Raw genomic sequence first — 8,627 nt, 5'->3', positions numbered from 1 at the left:
AGACGCGGATATAGAGAGGTTCTACAATCAGAACCATCTCCTAGCACAAGCCTGCATTGAACAGACCATTGGCCTCTGTAGGGTGTGAGAGTCCCTTGCAGAGTCTCACTTAGGTTCAGAGCCATACTGTAGACATAGCAGGAATGAGTGACTCAACATCAAATAATGTGCTAAAACAGTCATTTTATTGAGTAATTATTACATAATTATTAAACAATTATTAATAATAAAAAAGGAAAGAAAGATAACTTCATTAACAGGAAAGAAAGGAAAAGAGTATAGAAAGACAAAATAAACTTATAGCACACTGCTATAACACTAAATTAGTCTGTTCACAATAACTCCGTAAAATGGTACCATTCCACCTTGGACACTAAGTCTCCGGAGAACCTTGCAAAGGGGTGGACTCTCCGGCCAGTCACTCTGTCGACATCCCTTCCTCCGTAGTCTTCAGTGGTTGACTAATTCACTCTGGCTAAACATTGGATGCTGTGACTCTTTAAGTCCAATTTCCGGTTCAGTTCCACCTTTCTAAGGCTTCCATCAGACTTTCTCAAAACAAGAGTCTGACAACCATGAGTCCTTATTGAATTCTTCTCACAGGCTCTATAAAGTGCTCAGGCTGTTTACACATCCTTTGATGGTTTATCTCCCTGTAATCAATTAGGTTATACTGTCCATCAATTAAACTCCATCTTCTGACTTCACACCATAGTGGTCCACCGCATGTGCAAGGTTATCCATTGTTCTGACTTGTAGTTCAAGGGTCATCGAATTCTGTAAGGACAGACTTCAGTTTAGACAATGAGAGACAACCGTTATTTTTAAGAAGAGAAAAACAGTAGTTTAGACAAAACAACGTCTGTGCATGGCTTGGCCTGACCAGCATGAGAACGAAAGGAAAAAGGTCTTGAGAAAAACAAGTTCATAGTCAATACTGATTGCCATTGATTGCATAATTAATTAATTACTTGACTTAATCAGAGCACAATCACACATAGTTTTAAATCAACGTCTACAAAGTAACCTTTAAACATTCACTGCAGGTTTAATACACTAAAAAACATCAAAAGCAAAGCAAAAGCAAGGCAGAAGTAAAATGCAAAAATATACAAATAGTGGCTGCAGGCTTCAGGCCTATACCTCTTGAAGATGCGATTCCATTGCCTTTACCGGCCGAATGGTGCCCTCCAGTACAAGCCAGCCAGAGTGTCCAGTATCGTGGTTGTCTGCTGCGCCTTACATAACTTGACATTGGAAAGAGGCCTGGAGATGGATGAGGAGGAGGAGCTGGAATGCCATTCCACCTCGGAGGAGTGGGAGCAGAAAGAAGAGGAGGAAGAGCAGAGGGGGCTGGCATCCAGGTAGCCATGACGTCCCGAACCTTAGGGTGAACTGCAGGCTGGCATGGCAGCAAGGGCCACGCTGATTCAGCAGCGCTTCAACTGATCTCCCCCGAGCCCTTGCAGCTGATTACCCCACAACTCATATTCCAGCAGGCAGAGCTATTTCATCACTATGACCCTTAACTGTGAGGTCCCGTTGGCAGTCATGAACATGTAGATGGAGGGTTCCTCATCATTGTCCAACATCATAAGGCAGGGCACATAATATTCTCAGGGCTGCACATCCCTACCACATACCCCACAATACATCTTCTTTTGAGATGAGCCATTAACAACTCACCTTTTACAGTGGTGAAACAAAGAAGTTATATCATGAGGCAAACAAAATAACAGACAGATGTAGATAATACACCCAGGTGACCCAATAAGTGAATTCAACACTGTGGCGCCTTCCTCTTCCTAACACTTCTACAAGGTGCTCCCCCTCTGGCAGCAGACAAGGTGGAGGCAGCCTGCTCCCTAATCTCTGCCACCAGCTGAGATGCCTGTGTCTTCTGTCCTCATCTTGGTGGTACCAGTGGGGGCTCCTCCACAGGCTGCTGTGCCTGCGTCATTGCAGGGGCTGCCTCTGTCACAGGGCCCTGACACACAGATGGCTCCTGAGTCAGAGGGAACAAGGGGCAAAGCATGATGCCAGAGCTCCCTGAGGGGTGGCCCCATCATCTGCCGCTTGGACTATCTCAGCCCTTTCCTGGCGCCCCTGGATTCTGGAAGCAACCACCGACTGGTATGCAGCTAGCATCCACTCCAAACACTTTTGCGCCATCAGTGACACTGAGCGGTCAATGCTACAGAAAATTTCACTCCTCCTGTGCATAACAGTGCCCTGCTCCTGCTCCCACTCAGAGTGGTGCTGCATTTGGCTCACCAAGAGGTTGCCCAATCTCTCAATGGAGGAGCACATGCGATCGAATACCTGAGTCATGACAGAGCACATGCACTGCGTGGACTCCTTCATTGCCTCTCCATGGCTCCTCAAGGCCTCAGGGAACTCCAACACCGACAGGACCTTATCTGTCTCTGGTTATCGAGGAAGGCCCTCCTTGTCTGTGACACCCAAGGTCCAGCAGCTTCACCCAGCGAAGCATTGCTGTGTCTATCTTCTGTCTTCTGAGGGGACTGCTACAGCTGACTCTGCCTCACCCTCCTCCTCCTGCTCGCGCTGCTGTGAGGTTCACCCAGTGCTCTCCTTTCTACAACTAATCTGTGATCCAACTGAGGTGAGTGCGTCTGTGCTGGTGGAGGGTGCTGAGGTATGATGTGATGGTACAGGTTCTATGGACTCCACCCCCGCAACCCCCCCACCCCCTGCCAAGGATGTTAGTGACGATAAGGCAGGTCCACTTTGGTGCTGCTCTGCAACTGGCCCTGTGAGAGACACAAGAGAATGGTAATGAGAGCTGTTCCTACTCAACAACTGCCCCAGTAACAACCAATCCCTCAGATGACAGCAGTCTAAGATCCATAGCTTGCATTGGGCAGGAGTCTCCTCCATGGCCTTCACCTCAACAAAGAGTTAGCCAATGATCCTGTTGCTCCTGGCTTTCCGTCTGGCCATGCCCCACTAAATGCTTCAAGGGCAGCTTGGTGATCTCCAGCGCTGCCTCCTCCACTGCTGTTAGAGTGTGGAGCTGGGCCAGTCCACCTCCCATTCTGACCATCACCAGCGTATTATGGGCTTTCTTCTCCTGCAGGATGAGAGGGAAAGATTCATAAGTAGGCTGCCCTCCCTCATCTCTTCCAGCATGACATACACATGGGCTCATGTTCCCCTCAGAGATTCCCCATCTGATTGTCGCCCCATATGTGAGGGCGCCTGCATCTCAGTGTTGTGACCATTCAATTACTCTGACAATATGAGGGAGAACCATGGACACTCTATGAGGTCAGCTCTCGTGCATTCTGGTGCTCAGAGAGTTGGTGCCCAATGGTGGCCACTCACCTTACCAAACCGCAAGAAGTCATTAAAGCTTTTCCTACACTGGACCCAGGTCTTTCTCATTGTTCCCCGGCTGTTGACCTCCGTGGCCACCTCTATCCGCACCCTCTTGGACTTGCTGGGTGGATTTCTCTGTCCTGAGGCTGGGAAGAACAGTTCTCTCCTCTCTGGCACTGCATCAATTAGTGCCTCCAGGAAGGCATCAGGGTAACAGTGTGCCGCCTGGGGATGCATGCCTATGCCCACAAAGGCCCTCTGGTGTCCCTGGTGCTGCATCACTGAAGGCAACAGCAAGCCAAGTCATGGCTGCACCGTGCCTTTTAAAATTGCCCTCAGTGACATGTTCCCACCTCTAGAATGCTTCTGGCACCTTTAATTGGGCGCTGAAATTGCACCCATTCCAATTAATGACTTTAACTTTAAAAACATAACTGCGTCAGCAACACTGAAACGGCACGAGGTCAGAACCTGGAAACGTTCTGGGCGTCGGGTTTCCGAACCTGTAACAAAAGTTCAGCCCAGAGAATCCTGCATCTTTGGTATTCATCACAGACTCTGTAGCCTCGTCACCAACTTCGTATCTTTCCCAGGCTATTATCTCAGGCTCTACTGGCCTATTCATAACATCCTGTTCAACACAAAGCTGAGCTTCCAGCACCTGACCATCCCCATCATAAAGACTGACTTCCTCTACCTCTGTAATATCACCTGTCTCCGCCCTTACCCCAGTCCATTGGCTGCTATAAAGTTCATATTTTTCTTCAGCACTTACAAACTCAATTACTGCAATATTCTTCTTGCTGAGGTCCCATTCTCCACCCTCCATAAACTCCAACTCTAAAACTCTGCGGCCTGTGTGCTATGCTGTAACAGGTTCATTGCCCATCATATCTGCCCTCACTAACCCGCGTGCAGCAAGATCTGGATAACATTCAGGCTTCAGCTGAAAGTGGCAAGTCACGTTCGTGCCACTCAGGTGCCAGGCATTGACCATCTCCAACAAGAGAGAATCTAACAATTTCCCCTTAATATTCACCTGCATCACCATCGCTGAATCCCCCACCATCAACATCCTGGGGGTTCCCATTGACCAGAAACTTAAGTGGATCAGCCACATAAATGCTGTGACTACAAGAGCAGGTCAGAGGCTGGAAATTCTGCAGCGAGTAACTCCCTCCTGACTCCCCAGAGCCTGTCCACCATCTACAAGGCATGTCAGGAGTGCAATGTAATATTCGCCACTTGCCTGGATGCGTACAGCTCAAAAAGCAAAATCATCACCAACAACTACCATCCAAAGACAAAAAAAAATGCAAAGAAAAAAATGCAGGCAGAGGTTATGATCTGTATTTGTTGAACTCAATTTTGAGCCTGCAAGGCTATAAAGTGCCTGATCGAAAGGTAACCTCTGCCCCCATCTTTTTTTGTTTTCAAACATCAGCTGTTTGTGATGATTCAGCTTTGCACATTTACATCTCATCTAGTCCCATCTTTTGTTTCTTTACTTGTCCCATTACCACACCCTTTGCCTTGCACTATCATCCCTTTTGCCATTTAATCTCTTGCAAATTACCGCCTCATCTCCTAACTTCTTTTCCTCGCCAAAGTCATTGAACATGCTATTGCCTCCCAAATCCATGCCCATCTTTCATAGAACTCTATGTTTAAATCCCTCCAATCAGGTTTCCACCCCTGCCACAGTACTGAAATGATTCTTATCACAAATGACATCCTATGTGATTGTGACAATGGTAAACTATCCCTCTTTATCCTTCTCAACTTATCTGCAGCCTTTGACACAGTTTACCACACCATCCTCCTCCAATGCATCTCTACCATTGTCCAGCTGGGTGGAACTCATCAGAGGCTCTATAAAAGCAGTCAGGTTTTCAAACCACATGAAGTAAGGGGCACACAGAGAGGAGACTTTGCCTGAGTGAGACACAGTCAGAGTGTGAAGATAGGAATTTGGTTCACGTGGAAATTGTGTGGAGAGGCGAAAAGAGGTGCTCCTTTTTCAGCCTCCAGTAGCTGTGGAAGATGCAAGTTGCTTCCCAGAAATAGAGGGCAACCTTGAGACAGTGACATCACAGGAAAGCTGTAAAGTGATTGGTTGGTGAGTAACTGCTATTAGGGAGTATCTGTAAATAGCGAGGTTAGTACACTGTTGTTCAGGTGCATGTGTTAATAACTGGAAATTAGAAAAGTGTAAAATAAAAATAAAAATTTAAGTAACTACCTTCTAATTAATTAAGACTCGCAAGCATAAGGGAAGTAAGAAGCTGATGAGTCTACTTTTTAGTTTCATCTTTAAGCAGTAAGGTTTATTGTATTACCAAGATTTAAATTATTACAGTAAGTGCTGGTGAGCACAGGCATTAATTTAAAAAAATCATGAAAAAATTAGTTATTTAAAACACAATCAGGATGGCGGGGCAGATGATGCGTTGCAGCTGCAGTATGTGGGAGCTGGTGGACACACATGTGATTCACAGCAACTACACCTGCAGTAAATGTCTGTGGCTCGAGGAACTTTGGCTCAAAGTAGATGAGCTTGAGGCCGAGCTACAGACACTGTGATGCATCAGAGAGGGGGATAGGCCCCTGACACTTTGTTCCAGAAGGCAGTGACACCCCCAGGATAGCGTCTTCTGATTTAGTCAGTGGTCAGGGACGGGGATGGGTGTGACTGCAAGTGAGGCAGGTAAGGGGATAGAGAATAAAAACAAGAAATACTGGAAATACTCAGCAGGTCTGGCAGCACTGGTGGAGAGAGAAGCAGAGTTAACATTTCAGGTCAGTGACCCTTCATCAGAACTGGCAAATATTAGAAATGTAATAGGTTTTAAGCAAATAAAGCAGGGTGGAGCAAAAGATAACATAAGGAAAGATGTTGATAGGACATAGGATCACAGAGAATAACTGTCCAGAAGGTCATGGAGCAAAGGCAAACGGTATGTTAATGGTGTGCTGAAAGACAAAGCGTTAGTGCAAAGAGGGTGTTAACTGAGAGAAAAATGAACAGCCCTGGCCCAAAGCACAAACATGGAAAAAAAACAGTGGGTAGGCACATGGTAAAAAATGAATGATGAAACAAAATAAAATAAAATACACAAATAAAAAAATAAATAATAAAAAAGAAAAAATAGCTAAAAATAAAAAGGGGATCGAGAAGGCAGACATGGAGGAGCCTCAGCCCTTGCAATTGTCCAATAGGTTTGACGTCCTATCAGCTTCTATGCATGAGAGCGAGGGCTGCAGGATGGATGAGCAAACTGACCATGGCACCATGGTACAGGAAGCCACTCAAGTGCGGGGAGTAAATAGGAATGTAGTGGCAGTAGGAGACAGCATAGTCAGGGGGATAGACACAGTTCTCTATGGCCAAGAGTGAGAGTCCAGAGAGCTGTGTTGTCTGCCCAGTGCCAGGACTTGGGACATCTGCTCGGGGCTGGAGAGGCACTGGCAGTGAAAAGGGGAGGATCCATTTGTCATGGTCCACATGGGTACCAATGACATAAATAGGACTAGGAAAGAGGTTCTACACAGAGAGTATGAGCAGCAGGGGGCTAAATTAAAAAGCAGAACCTCAAAGCTAATAATCTCTGGATTATCACCTGAGCCACGAGCAAATTGGAGTAGGGTAAATAAGATTAGAGTTGAATATGTGGCTCAAAGACTGGTGTGGTAGAAATGAGTTTCTTTTCATGGGGCACTGGCACCAGTACTGGGGAAAATGGGAGCTGTACCGTTGGGATGGTCTTCACCTGAACTGTGCTGGGACCAGTGTTCTACCGATTTATAACTAGGACGTACAGAGAGCTTTAAACTAAATAGAGGGGGGAAAGGATCATGTGAGAGGAGATGTGGTAAATCAAAGGGAAACAATGAGGTCATAGAGCCAGGTAGCAGTTTGGGTAATGATAACCAGAGTGTGGCCGGAAATGACAGAGCATACAAATGTAAGACTGCACCAGCAGATAAGGCTAAAGATTGCAGAAATGGTAAAAAGACAAAGTTAAGGCTCTGTATCTGAATGCGCGCAGCATTCTTAACAAAATGGATGAATTGTTAGCAGAGATAGATATAAATATGTGTGATCAGATCGCTATTAGAGACATGTTTGCAAGATGACCAAGACTGGGACCTGAATATTGAAGGGTATTCGATATTTCGAAAAGACAGGAAGCCAGGAAAAGCTGGTCGGGTAGCTTTGTTAATTAAGGATGTCATTAGTACAGTAGCTCGTAAGAGCAAGATGTAGAATCAGTTTGGGTGGAGATAAGAAATAGGAAAGGTAAGAGGGTACTTGTGGGAGTAGTTTATAGGCCCTCTAACAGTTACTACACTGTAGTACAGAGTATACAGGAAGAAATAAATGGGGCATGTAAGAAAGGTACCGCAATAGTCATGGGTGACTTTAATCTACATGTAGATTGGGTGAATCAGATTGGCAAAGGCAGCCTGTAAAATTAGTTCATAGAATGTATTTGGGACAAATCTTAGAGCAGTACATTCTAGAACCAACCAGGTAGCAGGCTATTTTAGACCAGGTAATGTGCAATGAAACAACATTAATCAATGACCTCATGGTAAAGGAGCCTCCATGTGACAGTGATCAAAACAAGATAGAATTTCACATTCAGTTTGAAAGGGAGAAGTGTGCATCTAAGACTGGCATTTTAAACCTAAATAAAGGTAATTACAAGGGTATGATGGCAGAGCCAGCTAAAGTAAACTGGGAAACTAGGTTAAAAGATAGAACAGTGGAGGTTCAGTAGCAGACTTTTAAGGAGATATTTAATAACTCTCAGCAAAGATTTATCCCAGTGAGAAAGAAAGATTCTTTGAGAAGGATGCATCATCCGTGGCTAAATAAGGAACTTAAGGATAGTATCAGTTTAAAATAAACACTGTACAAATCTGCAAAGGTAGGTCAGAAGATTGGACAAATGTCAGCAAAGAATGACTAAAAAAAAATTAAGAGGGAGAAAGTAGAGTTTGAGAAAAAGCTAGCTAGTAATATAAAAACAGATAGTAAGAGTTTCTACAAGTATTTAAATAGGAAAAGAGTAAATAAAGCTGGTATTGGTCCTCTAGAGAGTGAGTCTGGGGAATTGATAATAGAAAGCAAGGAAATGGTGACAGCATTGAACAGGTATTTTGAGCCTGTTTTCACTGTAGAAGACTTAGAGAACCTGCCAAAGATACTTGAAAATCAAGAGGTGAAAAGGAAGGAGGAACTTAAAACAATCACCATCACCAGGGAAAAGGTGCTGGGA

General features: G+C 45.1%; 1 long non-coding RNA gene across 1 annotated transcript in view; it reads right to left on the bottom strand.

Moving 5' to 3' along the window:
• Nucleotides 1-349: 349 nt before the first annotated feature.
• The window catches only part of LOC137375622 (uncharacterized), a 32,073-nt gene continuing 23,795 nt past the window's right edge, over nucleotides 350-8,627 (bottom strand). Inside the window, exon 3 of the long non-coding RNA XR_010976044.1 lies at nucleotides 350-777. This is a non-coding gene — a long non-coding RNA (uncharacterized lncRNA). The remainder of the gene's footprint in view (nucleotides 778-8,627) is intronic.

This window comes from Heterodontus francisci, chromosome 12 (genome assembly GCF_036365525.1).
Source record: "Heterodontus francisci isolate sHetFra1 chromosome 12, sHetFra1.hap1, whole genome shotgun sequence".
NCBI lineage: Eukaryota > Metazoa > Chordata > Chondrichthyes > Heterodontiformes > Heterodontidae > Heterodontus > Heterodontus francisci.
This window is presented reverse-complemented; position numbering and strand designations above follow the sequence as displayed.